Below are 20,312 nucleotides of genomic sequence, written 5' to 3' on the forward strand. Positions count from 1 at the left end.
GTGCGAGTCAACAAGAGACTTCTCATTTCTTTCTTTCATTATAATTAGCAGTTAGTGCTCTTTTATGTACAGTGCTCAGCAAGGACATAATATGATATAGGTTTGGCCTAACCCTGTGTCTGCCTCCCGATGAAAAGTGTGTCATTATTGCAGCCTCTTTCTTTTCTCATGATTATACAATTACACCCTGTTTCCGACTTGAAAAACAGAATCATTTCCGACATTAAGGACACACTTTTTATGACACTAATCAACTGCGCCGGAGAGAGTCTTCAACACTGGGGACAAAACCGTTTAATATGCACTGAGCAGCGTGGATGTGACCCCAAACATTCGCAGCACTACAGTGTGTAGTGACCCCCGAAAGTAGACCATAATAAAGTTATCACAAAGGATGTGTGGAGTTGTTTGTGTGGGGGAAGGGAAGGAGAGAATAGATTGCTAAACTGTTGTTTATAGCTTTAGTTGTTTTGTGATCTTGGAACATGTTTACGATTTTGGAGTATGTGCTTGTGTGGTGGAAAGACTACAAGATCAAGAATCTTCTACTAGGAAGGAAGGAAGGGAAAGAAACGTTTAGCCATGATGCTAAAATGATTTACTAATTATACGAGTTTGTACCCCAGCATATGATTTCAAGGGATTTAAGACAATGAGCTTAGCTGTCCTCTATTAATGCTTTCATATTATTTTTCTGACTTAAAAGCTGTCTATGTCCATCTCCCCATCTCTGATGTTTATAACAAAGGGAGACAATGGTCTTTTTTAGGATGAAGGAATGAGGAAGAAGTGTTTAAAATTTGGAAACGCTGCACAGATAGGACTACTAGATGTCGGACCAACATTATCTTCACGTTTTTCTCGACTGCTTTGTGTTCACTAATACTTTCTCTGTTCCTGAACTGACTACATTGTGTCCCTTGGCACATTATTATCATTATATATTCTCTGTGTGTGTGTTTTGAAAATCGTTTTGAACCCGCTATTGATGTGTTTGTTACAGACGGTCTTTAGCCCTCAGTTTTGTCCTGTCTTTCATCAATCGCTGACTTCATAAAATATCAAAATGTTGGTGAAATGTTTGTAATATTTCCAGGTTATATTTCATATAAATCCGAGCCATTTATACCATCAGAACGCTGATGAAGTGCATTAAGTGCAATAACAACAGAAAAGTGCATAGGCACATCGACGACATCGATTGTTAGTGAATATCTATGTTCATGTGAACGGAGGAGGGGATAAATAAACAAGAACGTGCGCATATGCCTGCATAGTACGTATGTATGTATGTGTTAAGCGTGTGTGTGCATGTGTATGTGAACGTGCATGTATGTATACGCGTTTGCACATTTGTGTAGTGTTAGCTGAAAAAAACAAGCATGCAACGATGGAAAGGCACCCGCCATTGACAGTTGTGATGTTGCGTAATTCCTTGCTGTTGTTATTCTTCTTTTCTTCCTGCTCCGAAGGGTCGAGGATGTTCACAAGACGCAAACATCACACAAAGCAGGTAATCATTACCTACACAGGCGTTAGCGCAGGCTTTTTTTTTTTTTTTTTAAGAAGATTCTGCCGGATATGTTCCGCAAGCTCACGTGCATGTTTTCGAAGTTACCAATCAGCGTGCGCCATACCTCTGATCTTTTCTTTCTCTCTGTTTCGGTCATAATACGCAGAGCGTGGAAACATAATTGCAAGGAAGGAGCCATTTGAGCAAAAACATCAAATAGCTGGAAGGAAATGCCCTATTTTATGACCTTTCGTGCAATATTCTCTCAGAAACAAAATATGGATTCAAAATTTTTTCTTTTCCCTGAAATAGTTTTATCCAGAAACGCTCTGGTAGTCGTTATGATAATGATTGCACAAAGCACAATAAGTAGTATCATCAGTTGACAAGCGACATTGCCCACCTCTGAAGATCACCGAAACCATTGCTAGAAATATCTCATACATCGATTGATGAGCGCACGTGATCGGTACAAGGTCTGTGAGTGAGGAGGACATGATGGGTGGAGGTGGGCAAAAGGAAAGATGGGTGGGTGTGGGTATTGAGTAATACAAGTATAGAGCGACCGAAAGTATCTGCCCTCCAGCCATCCAGCCATCCAGCAACCGACCGTCTGGCCTGCCGTCCATCTGTCTGTTCTCCCATTTCCCCCTAACATGTCTGTAGAGGATGCTGTGACAAAAGTTTCTTAATTAACAGCAAAGTGTCATGAAGGGATGAGCTCACTAGCCTTTTCAAACAGGAAAATTGGATTCGCTGCAGTGAGAAAGCCGAAGAATAACAGTCGTTTGGCCTTTCGTCATTTAAGAAAAACAGCAAGGACAATTATTTGTTGTGAAAGTAATATATATATATAACAGGAAAAGCCTCGTGCTAGGTGTTGCGAAAGGTAAGGGTGACATTATTTGAGCGTTTACTTCAAATGTTACGCAACACGCAGGAGTGATTCCTGGCCAAAACATTTCTGACAGATCGCTAGTGAAGGCGAGGACTGGCTTCGTCACAAAAGGTTTCCTTCTTGTTTCTTGTCGTTTGCTCCCGAAGACGAAAACACAATGATTATAAAGGTCTAAAGACTAATTGAGCTCCTGCCGTTGTCTCGACAGTTCTAGATAACTTTTTTCTTTAAGCTTCAAACTTTAACACATCATCGTCTTTGTCATCGTCCTCGTCCTCGTCATCAATGCTATCTCAGTGATGGTGGTACCAAAGCCGACCCTTCACTAAGTAAGCAAGTGGTTAACATACAAAATATCCGTAAAAGGACTCATATGGGAGGAAGGTATTAATTATTTTCTGTGGAGGTAAGACTGGAAACTTTCAACCATAGTCTGTAAAACTGAAACGATAACCAACAACTTCAAAAAAAATTTTCCTGGATTTTTTTCTGAAGGGATCCATCTTACATTAATAATTTTTTGTTTTGTTTTGGTTTTTTGTTTTGTGGTTTTTTTTTTTTTCTAGAGAGATTTTACATATTCATCCAGGCAGAGGCAGGGATTTGCGTAGGATCCCCAGTAACCCCCTTTCTCCGCCTCGTGCATACGTTCTCAGCCCCCTGCTGGAGCACCCCGACTTCGCTGTCATCCAAGTGATGGCTAATGCTCGTCGGAATATTCCAACGAGTCAACGGTTTTGTGCTTTGTTTTCATCTTTTTATGTAAATATTCTCCCCAAGCCAGCCAATGTAGATCGATGAAATGAGAAACTAAGCCCGTCTGCTGCTGCTCAACCCAACTAGAGGTCGAGTAATTGCATCATCATCATCATCATCATCATCATCATCATCATCATCATCATCATCATCATCATCATCTTCTTCTTCTTCTTCTTCTTCTTTGTCGTCGTCGTCGTCGTCGTCACACAGAAAAGTGAATTTCTGGGTATATTTATACGGCCTGCGGTGACTAAAAAATATCGACGAAAATGGCTATGATATATATATACTTTTCTACAAAGTCCTGTTACCACAACCTCCATTTTTAACATCCAACTGAAACCAAAAATCAAGATAAATCGTGTTTAAAGCCTGAGACGAATTCGCACAATAAAAGAGAAAAGTAGTCGACAGTCATCTGAAACTGGACTGCGTTAGATGCTGGGGATGGCTGTTGCCTGGAGTTCCTGTATAAAAGAGAAGCGGACTGCTTTCACAACAACAGTTTTTCCCGTTGGGACATCGATCACTCAATCGACAGACGGAAAGGCAGACAGAACGAAGGACCAATAGACAGGAACAGACAGGGTTTAAGGTCATAGCCATATCATGTGTGTTTGACTGCAGTGCACTATGCACGGAAAGAAAGAAAGAAAGAAACAAAGAAAGAAAGAGAAAGAGAAGAAAGCGAAGGAGGAGAGAAAAAGGGAACGAAAGCACGGAATCAATACTCATTCCCGCTCCATGGTATACTCAGTATTGCCGTCCGGTTAACAGCTTCATTCGCAGGTCCCTATGGTCGACTTCGTGGGTCGCGGGTTCAACCTCCGCTGCTGTCACGCTGACTCGGTCAGTGACCCCGCACAAAGCATGCAACTGGTGCATGTGAGCCTGCCACCCCACATTGCTTGTCGTGATGCAACTGAACACTGAGCTAAACACTGCTTCCTCAGCGGCCATAGAAAATATTGCAGCATCTCCACTGAACATGATTATACATATCATATAGCATCTTTTGTTACATCACGGTGAAGGAAGACTCAATTTTTTTTGATCCAATATTTTTATATAAACAATATCATTAATAAATAATAACGGTCTTTGCTTTCACGAATCAGTCAATTAACATATACGAGAGAAAAGTTGAGAATAAAAAGACAAAGAAAAAAAAAAGAGAAGACAACAAAACGATAGAACAGGTGAAGAATGACAAGTCTGACTACCAACAACTTACTCCTCTGAAAGGACTGTGCATTTTTTCTAATGCTTGGGTAAAGTTCGGTAAAAGATACTTTTTTCCACAAGTCTGTTTGAGCATCCATCTCTTCTTTTCTGAAGGTATACGGCTACAAAAATCAACCAGAGAAAGAAGGTGAAATCGGGATAGTAGGAATACGCTTGTTAAAAAAAGAGTATGGGGAACAAATAATACAAAAACATTCGGGGTCAAGTTGCTGGCTTTCATTCCTGCACCCTTTCTTCTTGACCGAGTTTTCACTGACGAGAACGTTGGAAGGATGCACAGAGCTGTCAGCATTCCTGAGGGAAAACTTGCAAGCGCAGCACAGTGTGTATGTGTGAGTGAGAGAGTGTGTGTGTATGAAAGAGAGTGTGTATATGTGTGTGTGAATGTGTGTGTGAGTGTGTGTGTGTGTTGGTACGTCCCAGCGAACAGGGTTACACCCCATTTCCATGTAAATTCCGAGAATTTTGCACACTACAAACATAAAAAACTGTGATCCAAGAGGACGAGGGTACCAAGATGCTCACCATGGTGTGTCCATGCCGTGCGAACCTTGGGAGGCCAGCAGGCCGGTGTCATCTGCACCTCACAGACCGAAACAGCGAGTACACCGGGACTAGAACACCCGGAAACATAATGAGATCATGGGGGTTACTGAGAACAGCGGGGTTGTGATGTAAGGTCAGGGCATCGTGGGTTCCGTCTATCTCAAACAAAGAAAAGCTGGAGGTTGGAGGGGGGAAAAAGAGTTGTTATTGTGGGTTCGTGAGGCGGAGTATAGGATTTCACCGATTTGCATCTCTTGGGTTTTAGGGTCAAAACTAGATCCCCGCTGTGACTGTGTGTAGAAAGGAGCTGACATAGAACCTACCCTAGCCTCCAGCCAAAGACTGGGTCATCTTTAGTGGCTAACAGAATCTCCTCAAGGCTCAATATAAATGAGTTTAAAAAAAATTACAATTATTTGAATTCGTTCGCGCATCCTCATCCTCCTCCTTCTCCTCCTCCTCCTTCTCCTCCTCCTCCTAATCATCATCATCATCAACAAGAACAAACAAGCAAAAAAGAGTAAGGACAAACAACTGTTTATTCCATCTCTTCCTCTCTGCCTAAGTGTGTGTGAGTGTGTGCGCGCGTGTGTGTCTGTGTGAGAGAGAGAGAGATTACCAATGATTCAATAAAAAGTGGGAAAGTCTCTCTCTCTCTCCAGCTTTCTCTCTCTCCAGCTTTTAACGATTCTTCCAGCATCTTCGGTGCTTCGTGCTCTGTGTGTGATAAGCTCGTGTTTCCTAGGGAAAATCGAAAGTGTACTTTAACTACCTGATGACCTTATTCCCCGCAGGCAGCTGCACAGGGGGCTGTCAGACGACCGAACCATGTCGATGCTACAGGAAACTTATCTGACTTGCCTCCAACCTCATATTTTATGGAATTTGGACTGGCACTACAGAATAAAAAAGGTCTAAATTACAAAACTGATTCCGCTAAAATTTTATCCTTAAAATAATAACAAGAAAAACTTCTGGTCTCTCTCTTTTTTTTTTTTTTTTTGTTTGTTCACTCTTCCTGCTGCTGTTGTGTATATTACGTTGTGTATATATATCGTCATCGGCAACAAAGGCTACAGACTGTAGAATTGTGAGGAATTATGGTTTCTGTTTCCGCTAGACAGATGTACTTCATATTTTAAAGATGTTTCTCCCTCCTCCACACTCTTTCTCTATTGTGAAAATCGTTAAGAAAATTTTCTGAAATCTTGTTTTTTGTGCATCTTTTCTATGTCTATTTTTCTTCCTTTTCTTGCACATTCATCTGCAGAAAGCATTATAAAATAAGAAAATTCTTTTGGTTCCTGTATTTCTTAATGAAAGTGAACCCTTGCGTTTACACTTTGTCCGCAGCCCCTGCTCCTCTTTACTCCCTTTGCTCCCTGCACTGCTCCCTGTACGGACTGTGCTAGCAAGGGTTGTTTTAAACATTGGATGGATTTTCTCTATGAGAACGTCCCTAAAGCTGATAAGACTAAGTGTTGCCATATTTAGGAGGCAGCTTTGTCATTGTTCCGTTAGAGTTTAACTGATAAGAACATGAATTCGTGAGAACATTCCCACGACACGGAGACTGGATGTCGCATGCCGTGTGAAAACTTGTCATAAAAAGTCTTTGGGAAAGCTCTCCGCAAAGTTTTGAAAACACAATTTTGTGAATGAAGATAAGGAGGTCTTATGAAATAAGGGTCAGTCATGGAAACATGCTGGTCCTTTCAGACACAAGGTCTGATTCACAGTACGGGGGATAATAAAATATATATCACATCCTCCAGCGAACATCACCACTACCATCGACACTGCGCGACATCATCATCGTCATTATTATCATTTAATTTTTTTACTTGTTTTCTTCTGTTTCTTCTCATTTTATGTTGGTGTGATGATTGCAAGAATATTACTATTTTTCATATTTATATAGCTTTTTAACACAACAAAATCACGCAGTTTAACACACTGATGAGAGAAAGAGAGATAGAGAGAGAGAAAAGAGTAGGAGAAGGGAGGAAGGGAGGACGAGAAATCAATTAACAAAAGTCTCATTCTATCATACTTTTGTCGGTCAGTGTGTCAGTAGAGAGGGTTCCTATATAAACTGTACAAGACCTCCAGCAGACATTCTTCAAAGATCGAAGAGTTCTGTAGACTTTCATCGATTATCGTTAGCTGAAGATCGAAGATGGTAGTGGAAGGAAAGGGTGGCAGGCCTGCTTGCACAGCATCTTTCTCCCGATTTTGTTCCACCCGTCCTGCCACGCGGCGCATTTTGAGGTGGCTCCACCCATCGCGTTTCGAGGACGGATCGAAATTTGCAAGGTTTCTGCGACCTGATTACGAGACATTTTTTTTCTTCTTTTTTACTTGTCACAGCGTTTATGGCTGATTTGCATTGTTTTTGTATCATGATGATTCAGGGTGTCTTGAAGTATAAACAACGTTGAAAGCCGCTTAGCAAACGAATGTAATGGCAAAATTCCTTGCAAATATAAAAAATGGCTTACAAAACTTTAGTTAGGAAGTGTTGATCTACACAGTTTTGCATCCACACCTGCAGACAGGCACCCACGCATCCCCCACACACACACGCGCGCGAGTGCACACACACACATCACATATTTATTATTTACTAGTTTACATACACAGTCATGTTGTATATATTTCGATGATAAAACTCATACACAACCTATTGCACATAAAGATACAAATGAATAGACATGGCATTTTATATGTTGCAAGTAGGTAAAATACTTACAATCGGTAAAAGTCCCTTCCGATATTGGGGTCGGCCAATGAGCAGCTGACAAAATTACCAAAAGGTTATCTTCGATATGTACAGAAGAAAAGACACATTTTGTAGAAAGAAGTTTACAGGTGACTTGCGTCTTTCATATTTGTATCATTATTTTAATTAATATTTTTATGAGTGTAATTTTAAAAAATATATTTGTAAATACTTGATCAATGTCAGCCAGATCCGTCATCTCACGCAGGTAATAACTAAAAGTGACATTCGGAGCATATCTCACTCAGCTGGGGGACATGGTGGATCACGTGATATGTTCGGCATCCAACCTCTGTAGAAAGATGTTCATGAATGCTTCTTCTCCAAACTTGGAAAAACAATACCCATTTTCAGTCTTTCACCAGTCTTTCTATGGCATTCATTTATAGAACAAGGCTAGTACCATACTCACTCCCTCCATCTCTCTCTCTCTTCGCCCCCTTTCCCCCCCTTCCCCCACATCCACTACAGTACACGTCACCAAACAAGACAGGGTACGTGTGCACTCTCAACATGGCTCTCGGCCACGGGCGGTTTAACCGCCGTTGAATGACTCTTCAAGTGTGGATGCGCTTACCTCCTCCTGACGTGACACGTGCAGACCGGAAGGTACTACAGAGCAACTTCCCAAGTCACGTGCGCGAGGTAAACATTGGTGGGCAAAGGAACAGAAAGTGAAAGTGCGGTGACCAGGGTGGGTAGGGGGTAAGCCAGGTATTAAAGCGGCGGTCAAATCCTTTGGTATATCCTTGGGAGACCTGAGGTTTGCCACGTGCACCTGTCAGGTTGAGTGGAATGTCCACCAGGCTAGGTGCATCCTCGGAAAGGGAGGAGTAGAGGAGGGGGATGTTGGGTTCGTCAGTGAGGATGGATATTAGCTCTCGTTGTATTGATTGAGACACTGATACTCTTGATGCAGATGACTGGAAATTTCACTGCTCTCATGAAATGTTGAAATTGTAAAACTGATGTACTGAACATAAACACGTGAACAATTTCTAGACATGCCGGACATCACACAGATGTTGCGAGGTTGAAATTGCCTCCACGGAGAACACGGAAACAAATCAGCTTTTATCTAAATGTTGTGTTGATTAGTCTTACGGTTGGCAACATCAGGACATATGTAAGGAGATGCTTGATGAATGTTAAAAGAGCGACAGACTTTTACTCTTAGTATTCGACCCTTTAAATGTCAAGGAATTGAAGATTTTATGATACAGGTAGGGGAAGAGGTTCAAGCATAACATTTACAATGTAGAACAGAATACAAATAACATAACATTCAAGACATTTTTCAAGAGAAAGAGAGCAGGACAAAGAAAGGACAGGTAATCAACGTTCAGATTTTTAGGTATGAAAGTTTTCGTGACAATTTTGTGTGTGTGTGTGTGTGTGTGCGACCTGCACGAAATGCAATATTGATGTGGCATTATTTACCTGGCATGCTGCTCGGCAAATGTCTCGCTGCTAAAGGTTTACCAAAGAAGTTGTTTATTTGATCCATGTGTCATTTGCTGAAATGTTTCGTGTGCACGTACATTGTTACCTCGCTGAGCTTTTGTTTGACTGGAGGTGCGAATGCACGTGCGGAAGTGTGTGTGTGAGAGAGAGAGCTTCATTGTACACGATTGCGCATGGCAAAAATAACATTTTACACGCTCAAGATCTTGGTTTGAGGGTTCACCCTTGCTTTCATGGTGTGCATGACAGACTGGTTTACCTGCTGGGTACGAGCTTGCACCTCAAAGTAATTTGGTGCTAGGATACCAGGGAGTGGTGGGGAAAGGGAAGCTTTGCCTTACTATTGACATACAAACCCAGGAATTTATATTCCTCACAGCGGTGGTGATTAACATTCATCTTAACATTCATCTTCTTGATTGGTCTTCTGTCTCCTCGCAGATGATAACAAAGATAGTCTCCCCCTGCCCAGCTACAAGAGCCAATCATGACACACGAGCCCCGACGAAACATTCGGCGAATGAGCAGACCAAAGTTTTGAACTTATTTTTTCTACTCGCCGGGTTAAGTGCCCCTAGCCGGCTTCTAAGAGGGACGCTGGGGCGTTTTCGCGGAAGTGAGAAAAACGGAAACTGCTGTCAGCGCCTTCTGTCGGTCGACAAGCGCCATCTATTCCTAGCGAAGAGAGTGACCTCCCTTGCCTTCTGCACTTTATATTGTAGCCTGAGGCGTAAATTAATTTGTTTTAAGTACAATTATAAAAATAAATTAAAGACTTCATTTCTTGAATAAGAACCGTCATCATTTGAACTTCTTGTCCTTCTTCTCATACAATCAGAGACAACGAGGGAGTGAACGATCGAATGAAGAGATAGGAAGGAGAAAGAAAAGGACAATCCCATACGTGGAAAGAGAAACGAATACTTTCTAATTTACTCATAATAATGCACGCACATCTCCAAGAAGTGCTTGACAGCCTAAAGACCACTCCAAAGGAAAGATGACAAACTAATGACAGGAAAAATTCCTTTGTTTAAAAAAAACACTATTATTATGTACAGCTGACATTTATTCATCCATTAATTGCTACTGTTTATTGGAGTTTATCCACTTCTTCCGAAGAGAGAGTCGAAAGGTGTCTTCAGTCCCTGGTACACTCATGGCGACCGACTGCTGCAGTTCTGTTGATGTCGATTGTACATCATCGACTTTGCCTGTACACCCATAGTGCGGGGATCTTTCTAGTTGGACGGGACCAAAATGTCACCGAAGTTTCCCGCTAATAATTTTCCTCCCCTGACGACGGAGTTGTCCTGGAATGCTCGCGGAAACCTCTGGCGAGCAAAGAATACTGACGAGAGCAGATGTTTCAGACCGGATTCCGCTGGAACCGCTCACGCGCCTTCTTCCAGGGAAGATGATGCTCGGAGGAAAAAAAAAGAGACAATTTTTTTTTCTTCTTCTGGTGCCCCTATTCTATTTTTAATTGATTTGCTACCTCTAGAATGATTTCTTTGTGTCTGTTCGCACTTTGATCGTAGATGTGGAAATGCAGCTTGAAAATAAAATCTTTGTGGAGACTTGGAGACTCTGTCGAGAAGAAAAACCAAAAAAAAAAAAACACCTTCTAGGGTAGCACTGAGGTTTCTATTGCTTATTAGTACAAATTTGAAACATAGTATCACGAACGGGTGTCCTTAAACTACTCACACTGAACATGAGTGCATCCTTTTAACAACAACAACAACAACAACAACAACAACAACAACAACAACAACAACAAAACGATTGCCATTTTTTGTTGCTTTCCAGGTCGAGATATATCAGTTTCCTGTATGAAGGACTTCAGAGAAGACGAACTTGAAGCACATCTTTAAGCAATATTCGATTTCTAAGTTCAAAACACATTTCTTCTTCCAGATGGAAGCCCTTTCCCAGCAAACCAACCAACCACCCAAAGTACGACAGTCATAATATTTCTGTTCTGGTGAAAGCTTTAGCAACAGGTGGATGCTTCACCTCCTACACCCAGTAACTATAAATAACGTTAATTGTTTGTCATCATTAACCAGCTCACCATCATTTTTAACAACACGCTATAACCTTTAGTTAGAAGGAACTTAAAATGTGAATTTGCCTTGCTAAATTATCATGTGATAGCACAGAACTTGTACTCAGGCTCGTTGACGGTAGTTAGGTCGTTCTCCATGAGGCGATGTTAGAAAGTGTTACACAGTGACACAAGAAAGTATTACACAGTGACATTCGAAAGTATTATACAGTGACATTAGAAAGTGTTACACAATGACACGAGAAAGTATTATACAGTGACATTAGAAAGTGTTACACAATGACACGAGAAAGTATTATACAGTGACATTAGAAAGCTTCACCAGGTCTTCTCTGGAGATGACACGAAGCATGAGATACAGCGCCGCAAATGACACAGAGCCTCGTGTGAAGGAAGCCGGTCGATTTTCCTCAGCAAAAGAGCAAAGAAATTAATGACGATGACAATAACAATGACATTGACAATGACAGTGTCGATGACAGAGCAATAATAAGCGCCCTCACAACCCCTCCACCCACCCACATGATACCCCACAGTCAAGAATATTAAGCACAGACCAGTCGCTAGTCAGAAAAGCGTTTGTTTGTTCACCTCCTATCTTGCACCTGGTGCGTCAGAAATCGACCTCTGACTTCTACTCACCTGCGGCATATTACCTTTATCAGAAACTTATCTCTCTCTCTCTCTCGCTCACTTGCTCTTTCTTCGCACAGGTTGCTTTCTGTAGCTGACTTTTCCAGGTGTGTTTTTGTTGTCAACTGTTGATCCACCACTTCATGTCAGCCAAGCGTATTCATGCGCGGCGTCAGTGTGACCAAATAATGAAATACCTGATTTTTTTTATTTCTCTTAACGCGTAACGGATCAACAGTTGATGTTCGGCAACGGGGGTACGAGAGAAGGGGGATAGGGTTAAAAACTGTGGTGTTGAAAATGACTTTGTCACTCCCGATCTTTCTCATCCCTTTAATCCTTCCATGTCACCCTCGCCGTCTCTTTCTCCCGCACCCATCCTTCTGCGACTTTCTATCTCTCTTTTTCTCTACATTCATCCATCTCTGTCACCTATCCTCTTGTCTGTCCTTCGGTCTCGTGGGGGCTCTCTTCAATGACGAGAAGTTCCACGTTTGTTCTGCGTAAAAGACGAGGGTCGCAATTTCTTCTGCGTTGCATTACTTCATGGCCAGTATAACATCTTAGAAACGCACAAAATAAACATCAATAGTAAACACGATAACAGGCAGCCTACACCTTATAACCTTTCCCTCTGTGTGTGTGTGTTCATCATCGCCCAAAGAAAACCATTCCTTTTACTATTATAAACCGTTGTTGTCTTCCAATACAAAATAAACCTTCCAACATGTCCGCACATTCAAATAATTCCAGAAAATGCAAAGTCATGTGCACATTCTGCTGAAATGTTAATTATGTTATTGTTATTGGCTCAGCCCCATTTCCGCCTTGACTTTCTTCTACAATCTCTTTTTTGCTGACATCACATCCCAGGACTCTCGTCAGCGCATGCGCGTTGACACAATCACCTATTTAGTTCAAGTCGAACAGTTCTGAATTTACTGCTCTTAGCACCTCAAATATAGTTCTTTACCTACTTCTAAAGTTAATCAGTGCAAAACTACGATCAGTGCATACTTTTTCCAAGAGGTCTTTGTTGTTTAAAGGAAAGTATGTCATCGACAGAGATTATCAGCGCTTCGCCGGCAATACAGAAATACCTGAAGATGACCGTGACATTTCCTCTCTTTTCGTTGATATAAAAAAAAATAGAGAATATGAACGTATTTCTGTAATCAATGCTTTCTTCTCTAGGCACTTTTTCTGATTTTGTGGGATTTTTTTTTTTACAGTAATTTCTCAAGGTATTATTTCTCATGCCCTCTGCTTTTGTAGCTTCAGAGAAGTTTCTATTCAGAGATGTATAATTTGTTTCTTGAATACGTCTTATGTCTCCTAAAATATACAAAATGTCTCTTAGTGTAAAAAGGAAACGCTGTCAGCTTTTGTTACAGTTGTTTATGATATACAAATATTTAAAAACTTGCTGAAAAGACAGATAAACTATAAATATAAAGTCATCTAAATAAATTTTACACACAAATTCTCACAGCTGCACAAAGATTACAAAAGTATTTTTACAAAGCCACACCCTCCCACACACATATGCGTACATTCCAACTATAAGAAACGAAGTATATGAATGGCGGTTATTAATTGAATCACAGCTTTTATGTCTCTTCTGCACGTGATAATGAGACTGAATGATTGGTTATCGATTGCGTCATAGGGTGGTGTCGTGCAGAGACAAGGTGACAGGCAACACTGATGTTGATGATTGATTGAACACCAACTTGGCCTCGTTGTATGCCAAAGGTTCTCTGTCTGTCGGTCTGTCCTTCAACCGCTCGCTACTTCATCTGTCCGTCTTTACATCCCAGCTGTTCTCTCTCCCTCTGTCGTCACCACCACAGCTGTCACCAGGCTGTCAGTGCACAAAGGGCTCGATGACGAGATGACGAACTCCACCCCTGTAACAGCGGGCGACGGAGGGTTAAAAAGTAGATGTGCCGGCCTTCACATCGCCAGCGCTCCTCCGTGTGACCGATACGTGTAGCACACCATGTACGCTCCCGACGGCCAGCCTGCGAGGTCGTGACTTCAACACGCACTTGCCGAACCACTCGCTTGAACCGAACATACTTGTGCACGCCCGTCCGCCATTGTGCGTGGAGGGAGCATGCAGGAGCGTTCCACTTTAGCTAGGAGTACCTACAACGTTTTCTCCCATCCACCCCTCCCCCGACCTCTTCTGTTACATCCTTTGCTAACTTTGTGCTTTTAGTTTATTTTTCTTTTCGTTTTGATAAGTGACTGCTGATTAAAAGATTTGTTGTCTTATTCTATTGTTGTGCTCACCTTCTCTTTCTTCTTGCGTGCCTGTCATACAGTTTCGGGATCTGTCTCCTGTTTCTAGCTCTTCTTTGTTAGGTTTCATCCCAATACGAAGAACGAAAACGTAGAACAAAGCCTTGAAGAAAGCGGTATTGCTTCCTTGAAGATGTGCACCGGAAGCTAGGGACTTTTTAGTAAGGTCGTATTTACTGCTTAGAAACGGAGTCCAGAAGGTGTTTGTGTGTGTGTGTTGTAGGAGGTTAGGGATGTGAGGAGATTCAGGTAAGCCGTCATCGCTGTATGATGCACGCAGCAGTATCAGTCGCGATCGATCTTGGGTCAGCACGTGGGCGGGTGGTCACTGACCTTTGCCAGACATCTGCCTGCAGTATCGAGCCCGTAGGGGGGCATGACCTTTCGTTCCAGTGAAATGTCTCCTTCTTTTCCCGTTTCTTTCCTTTGCCCTGCATCTTTTTTTTTTTTTTTTTTTTTTTGCCTCCCACCTTCCTGAGAGATCAGGGGATGGATGACTTGTGGAGAAGGGGAAGAAGTGAGATCCCCTAATGCAGGAGAACGACAGGCGCCGCAAGAAAGGGGGAAAAAAAAGAAGAAAAAGGAAAAAAAAGTTCGCATTTCGGTTTCTGTGGAAACGGAGGAGTCGTCTGTGCAGATGAAGACACTGCGACGTACAGCGAGGTGTCGTAAATACACGAATGAATGAACGTGTGACGAACGACGAAGACGATGTCACCGTGCGTTTTGATGGCTAGAGAGGATGATTGCTATCTTTGAACAGCTAATAATAATCACAAATTCTTAAAGTGTGATGGTCGTCAAAGGCAAACATAATTTAACAGCTATCCGTGATCCATGAACCAGTGATACTGACGAACTTTGTTGATCTGAGGAACTTGTCATTAGTCTTACCTCCCACTACCCGCACATTAATTGATGTATGGAAATTCCTATTCCTTAATGTTGGGAACATTAGGTTTCCTTTCTCTCTCCTCCCACTCCCCATCACTTGTGTGTGTGTGTGTGTGTGAAAGAAATGAAAATAACTCTCGCAAAATAGTATGTATAGGAGGACTAGTCGTAACAAATTGTAATAAAAGTATTATTTGTAATTATTATTGTCTTCTTTTGTTGCTTTATTAGATAGAAATATCTTTTTGGTTTTGCTTTGTTTTTACTAGCTCGTGTCTGTGACATTTGCATGTGTTCACGGACTCTCATACCCACAATGTCATGTTGGGATGTAGTTGATTCAACACGGGGTCCTTAATTGAAATCCCGCCACAATATCTCGATGGCAGACAACGTCCTGCTGAGACTGATTCGAAAACAGCAGCAGATCACAATACTGGACAGAAAATTTATTAAGGAACCCACATGTGGTAATAGTTTCAAAATTACTTCCCCATAAATCGACATTGTATATTTGTATGCTTGTGTGTATCAATGTACACATGTATGTAGGTCTGCGTGAATGCATATATGTATACATGCATATATACATGAATATATATATATCCGTAAGTAGTGTGTGGATCAATGGTTGAATTTCTAAGTCGAAAACAAATTTAAATAGCAAATGGTGCAAGTGATAAGCATGATCATGCATGGTTAAAAAGAGTTTCTACTATTCTTTCTTTCTTGCGTGCATCAGAAACTAAATCTCTTGACATAAAGTAAGAATTAGCAATGTTTTCCGCACAGAGCCACTGTTCTGTTCTGGTTTGTTTTTGTTGTTTTGTTTTTGTTTGTTTGTTTTTTTTTTTTTTTTTTTTTTTGGGGGGGGGGGGTGCGATGGAGGAAGATAATTGTTCAACGCCGACGCCATTTTCGAGCGAAAGAGAAACCGTCGGTGAATCACAGACTTAGAGACATCGAGGGCTCGAGGCTGATTTTAGGTTGTGATCTGGTGCAAAACACGTCTGATGCTGTATCAGACATCGAGAACTATTGATGTTTAGTTGAAGGCAGACCTAGACAACGTCCGAAACCGAGGATGTGACACTAAAACCCCAATCAATGTTTGATGCTGCTGATGAAGGGTGTGGGGGCTAGGTCCTTAGATGAGAAATCGCTCACGCACACGAGCGCGCACACACACACACAGAGATAAGGAGAGGGAGAGACTATTGAATCAAATCTGTATTACAATGCCATCGGAATATACATCAAAAAAGAACCAAAAAAAAGTGGGGGGGGGTAAATATATGTACATTCTGTATATAGCCCATGTGACCCAACATACTTACCATCGGTAGTCATAACATGGCGTAATAGATAAACATTGCTAGTGATGTTGTCAATAAACAATGTTGTCCCTTAATAATGGTACTAAAGAGATGTTAAGAGTTTTTAGTATATACTTACTTCTGAGGGAGAGAGAGAGCGCGAAGCTGATGCGTGCTAACTATATACCATACTAAAAATATTGTATTTCATCCAGCTGTACACTTTTGTCTGGAATGTTGAAATTATTTTGCAGAAGTCGTCTTGACTGCCATAAAATCCGTTATTATTTAATATTATTTACGAAGGGGTGAGAGGATGGACAACAACACCACCACCACCACCAACAACAACAACAACAAAAAAAAAAGAATACAGTTCATGTGGGGTAATGCAGTTTCCTCTTCACATATTACATTGAAAACTCTATCATCAACGTTAGTGAGAAAACTAAAGCAAATAATAATAGTTGCAAATATAATGTCATAAATCAAAATACTAACTTCATTTCAAGGATTAAAAAAATTGTCTACTTCTTTTGGCCCTGTTTCACACGCAAAATGTGCACGACGCACAAGCACGCATGCAAAGGAACACACTCACATACACATTGTATGCACATTGTCAAGGAAGCTTATGGAGGTAAGTTTTCAGGCTTCCATATTCCGTAATAGACTATGGAGAAGCTGTGTGTGTGTCGCACTCCAGCTCCACAAACCTGATAACTATCGTGCAAGGGGAGCTAACGCGCAGAAGAGCGCGTCTGCCCGACCGAAGAGGTCATTAGCGAGTAGCTGGTGTTGCCCTGGGGGAGGAGGAGGAGGGAGGCCAGACTGAGGGAGGAGATGGAGGAAAGGTAGGCGGAGAAAGAAGAGGGAAATCATACGAAGGAGAGAGACAGCGGGGACCAGAGGCCAGAAACTGGCGGAATGAAAACGAGGTCAATCCCAGACGTTGGCAAAGGGTGAGAGCGCTCCGAAAGTGACGACCTCTTTCTGGAGGCAGTGTGCACAGCACGTGGCTACCTGCATGGCTGAAATGCCAGCCAGCTAGCGGTCAGCACCGTACGTTGCACTCACCCAACCCCCAAGGCTGAATTGCCAACAGTCGGAACATGAAGCGGATGAAACGAATACCGTTGAAATTTCGGTGGTCTCTGGACGCCAAAATGTCAATTTTGTGATGCAGGATGCTGGGGATGATGATTCTCTGAGATGAAACAAGTCAGCAATACGTGAACATGGATGGTGGGTTTCTGGTCGACTTCCTTTTCTCTCCTTTGAGAATTAATTATTAATTATTTGTCAATTAATTATTATTAGTTTTGACCTCTCCCTCTCACTCACACATATACACACATCGTTACCGTCTAGCATTGTCCACTTTATTTGTACTAAGTAAAGTACATAGGTCACCATTTTTCTTGCGTAATATTGTTTCATTTGAAATCTAATGTTAGAAGAACATAAATAAGAATTCTGGAGCAACATGCACATTTACCAAAGGTAGCCTACGACCGAACCACAATTGAATATTCCTGCCGATTTTGGTGGCGATCACACGAAGGGTGGAGATTTTATTTTTCAACAGCCGCCTTCAGCCACAAACATCGCAACTCTCACACACACATACATATTGGGACTGAGTAAGTTTATGTGTTAATCAACACAATCCCACAAATAGTATGTCCAGATAATGACAAAAGCACAAGGCTATAAGCTCCAGTTAGAAGACGATACCACCGAGCTGTTCTTTTGTGCCAGACTGTTCTTCCTCTCGGCTCTGCATGCCCAGTCATACTGCGTCACGTGGCAGCACCGGAGGACGACAGCCTGGGGCAACACGTGCCAGAGAAAAAGTCACAAAGACCTTGAACCCTTCGTCAGGCCTCTGTCCGAAAGTTTACGCAATCGCAGTTGAGTCCTTGAATTCCGAGTTAATTGGGAAACCTCGGGCACACAAGATCGCTAGGATCAGGCGCTACAAGACTTCTACAGTTCACTAGAACTCATGCTTCAGGATTGTGTGTGAGAGAGAGCGAGAGGTAGGGGGAGGGAGGATGCTGTTTTGTAGGGACGTTCAATTCTCTAACAACCAGACATAGCTTTTTTGGGTTTTTTTTTTTTTTGTCGTTCAGTTCTAAAATGCAGCACAAAAAAGTCATCATTTTGACAGAAGTCTGCTGGACGAATTCGCCAGACTTTAATTTGTGGCGATGATTCATTGTATCATCTGAACATCGCTACATTCTTAGCGTAAATGGCTGGGTTGCAGAAACCTGTACCAAAGTGATGCAGAGTAGAACATAACATTACAAATATTATAATATAATCTGACAAGATCATTTTAGAAAAAAGTTTCCTGTTTATTCAAGACATATTGCAAATTTTTAAAAAAAAAAATAGCTAACTGATTGACCCTTGGAAAAGAACAGTAGAGAACGAGGCAAAGGACATGGGAACCACATGTGCCCAACTGAAGGGTGGTTGCCCAAAACCGGGTCCTCTGGCGATGTGTTGTTGCGGCCCTATGCTCCTCAAAGGAGCAACAACAAATAAACTAATTAAAACATTGACCATACGTCTTTCTCTTCTGTCTGAAGCCGGAGCTATGCAAGTTCATGCATGATACTCTGGTTTTTAAGTCTTACTTGAGGAGTTAAGGAATCAGACGCAAGACTAAGATCCTCGATCTGGATGTGAATCTTTTTGAGCCCATATCATACCCGGCTTGTTTCACGCCCCTAGTGTGCTCCCGTCCGCTGGGAAAGGATCTGAGGGAGATACCGACGCCTGTAGTTGACCTCCAGAATTCATCGCCACCCGATGCCGACAGTTTGCTGAAGCAGACGATGAGAGCAATTAACTAATTAGACTATTTGACGTATCACGACCTAGTTCTTCCTTTTCACCTATCAATTGATAATTTAAAAAAAAGAAGTGAGAGCTGCATAAATGCTACAATACGAATAGACGCGAAGAGTGGAAAACAAAATGCAAATATTTCATAGAATCCTTGTGAAAGTAACGACAATCCATCAGATGCATTGTTATGTATGTATACGGGACGATGTGACAATTGTCCAGTTTTTATATTAATTCAAACGAATTAACAATTTTATACCGAGGGGTATTTGATAAATTGATAAGTGGTGTTCTTTCGCTTTATAGGCTTGAAGGGGCCAGCCCTCAGTATTTTCGTTTTCTTCTTAGATTTGTTTTGCTTGTAGTCAGGGCCGCCGAGAGCCAGCTCGGGCCCCGGTACAGACGACCTCTCCGGGCCCCTTTTACTTGTAATCGTAAATTATTTTCCCAGTATATAATGTATGTTTACAATTCGAATCTCAATATCTACACTCAAACTCAAACTCAACGTGTAATGCTTGGGTGTTCTGTCCTTAAACCTTTCTTTAAAAGAAAAAGAAAAGGAGAAGAAGAAAAAAAATCCACTGACCAAGGACGGTCCCCTTGACAGCCGCGGGCCCGGGTACAGCAGACCCCTTGTCCCCCCCTCTCGTCAGGCCTGCTTGTAGTGACTATTGTACCGAGCTGCATTTTTCTGTCATCTGCAGCATCGTTTGACTGCTTATACTTGCCTATGGCTTTATTTACTCCAGTGATACTATCAACTCTCTCTCTCTCATCGCCGTTAATCCTCTCTGGCTAACGCCATCAGTTTCTTTATTTTCAGAAGACTTTACATCAGTGCCAAATGTCCACGCGTTTTAACATTTTACTAATTTCTTCTGTGATCACGTGGATATTCTCCTGACGATGTGATTATGTGTTTGATTATTGATCTATAGTCTGCTCCAGTCCAATGACTGCACATCTGTTTGATTGATATCTTGATCTGTGAATGTCACCGACAGAAGAACGACCTGGCA

This window comes from Pomacea canaliculata, linkage group LG1 (genome assembly GCF_003073045.1).
Source record: "Pomacea canaliculata isolate SZHN2017 linkage group LG1, ASM307304v1, whole genome shotgun sequence".
Lineage (NCBI taxonomy): Eukaryota > Metazoa > Mollusca > Gastropoda > Architaenioglossa > Ampullariidae > Pomacea > Pomacea canaliculata.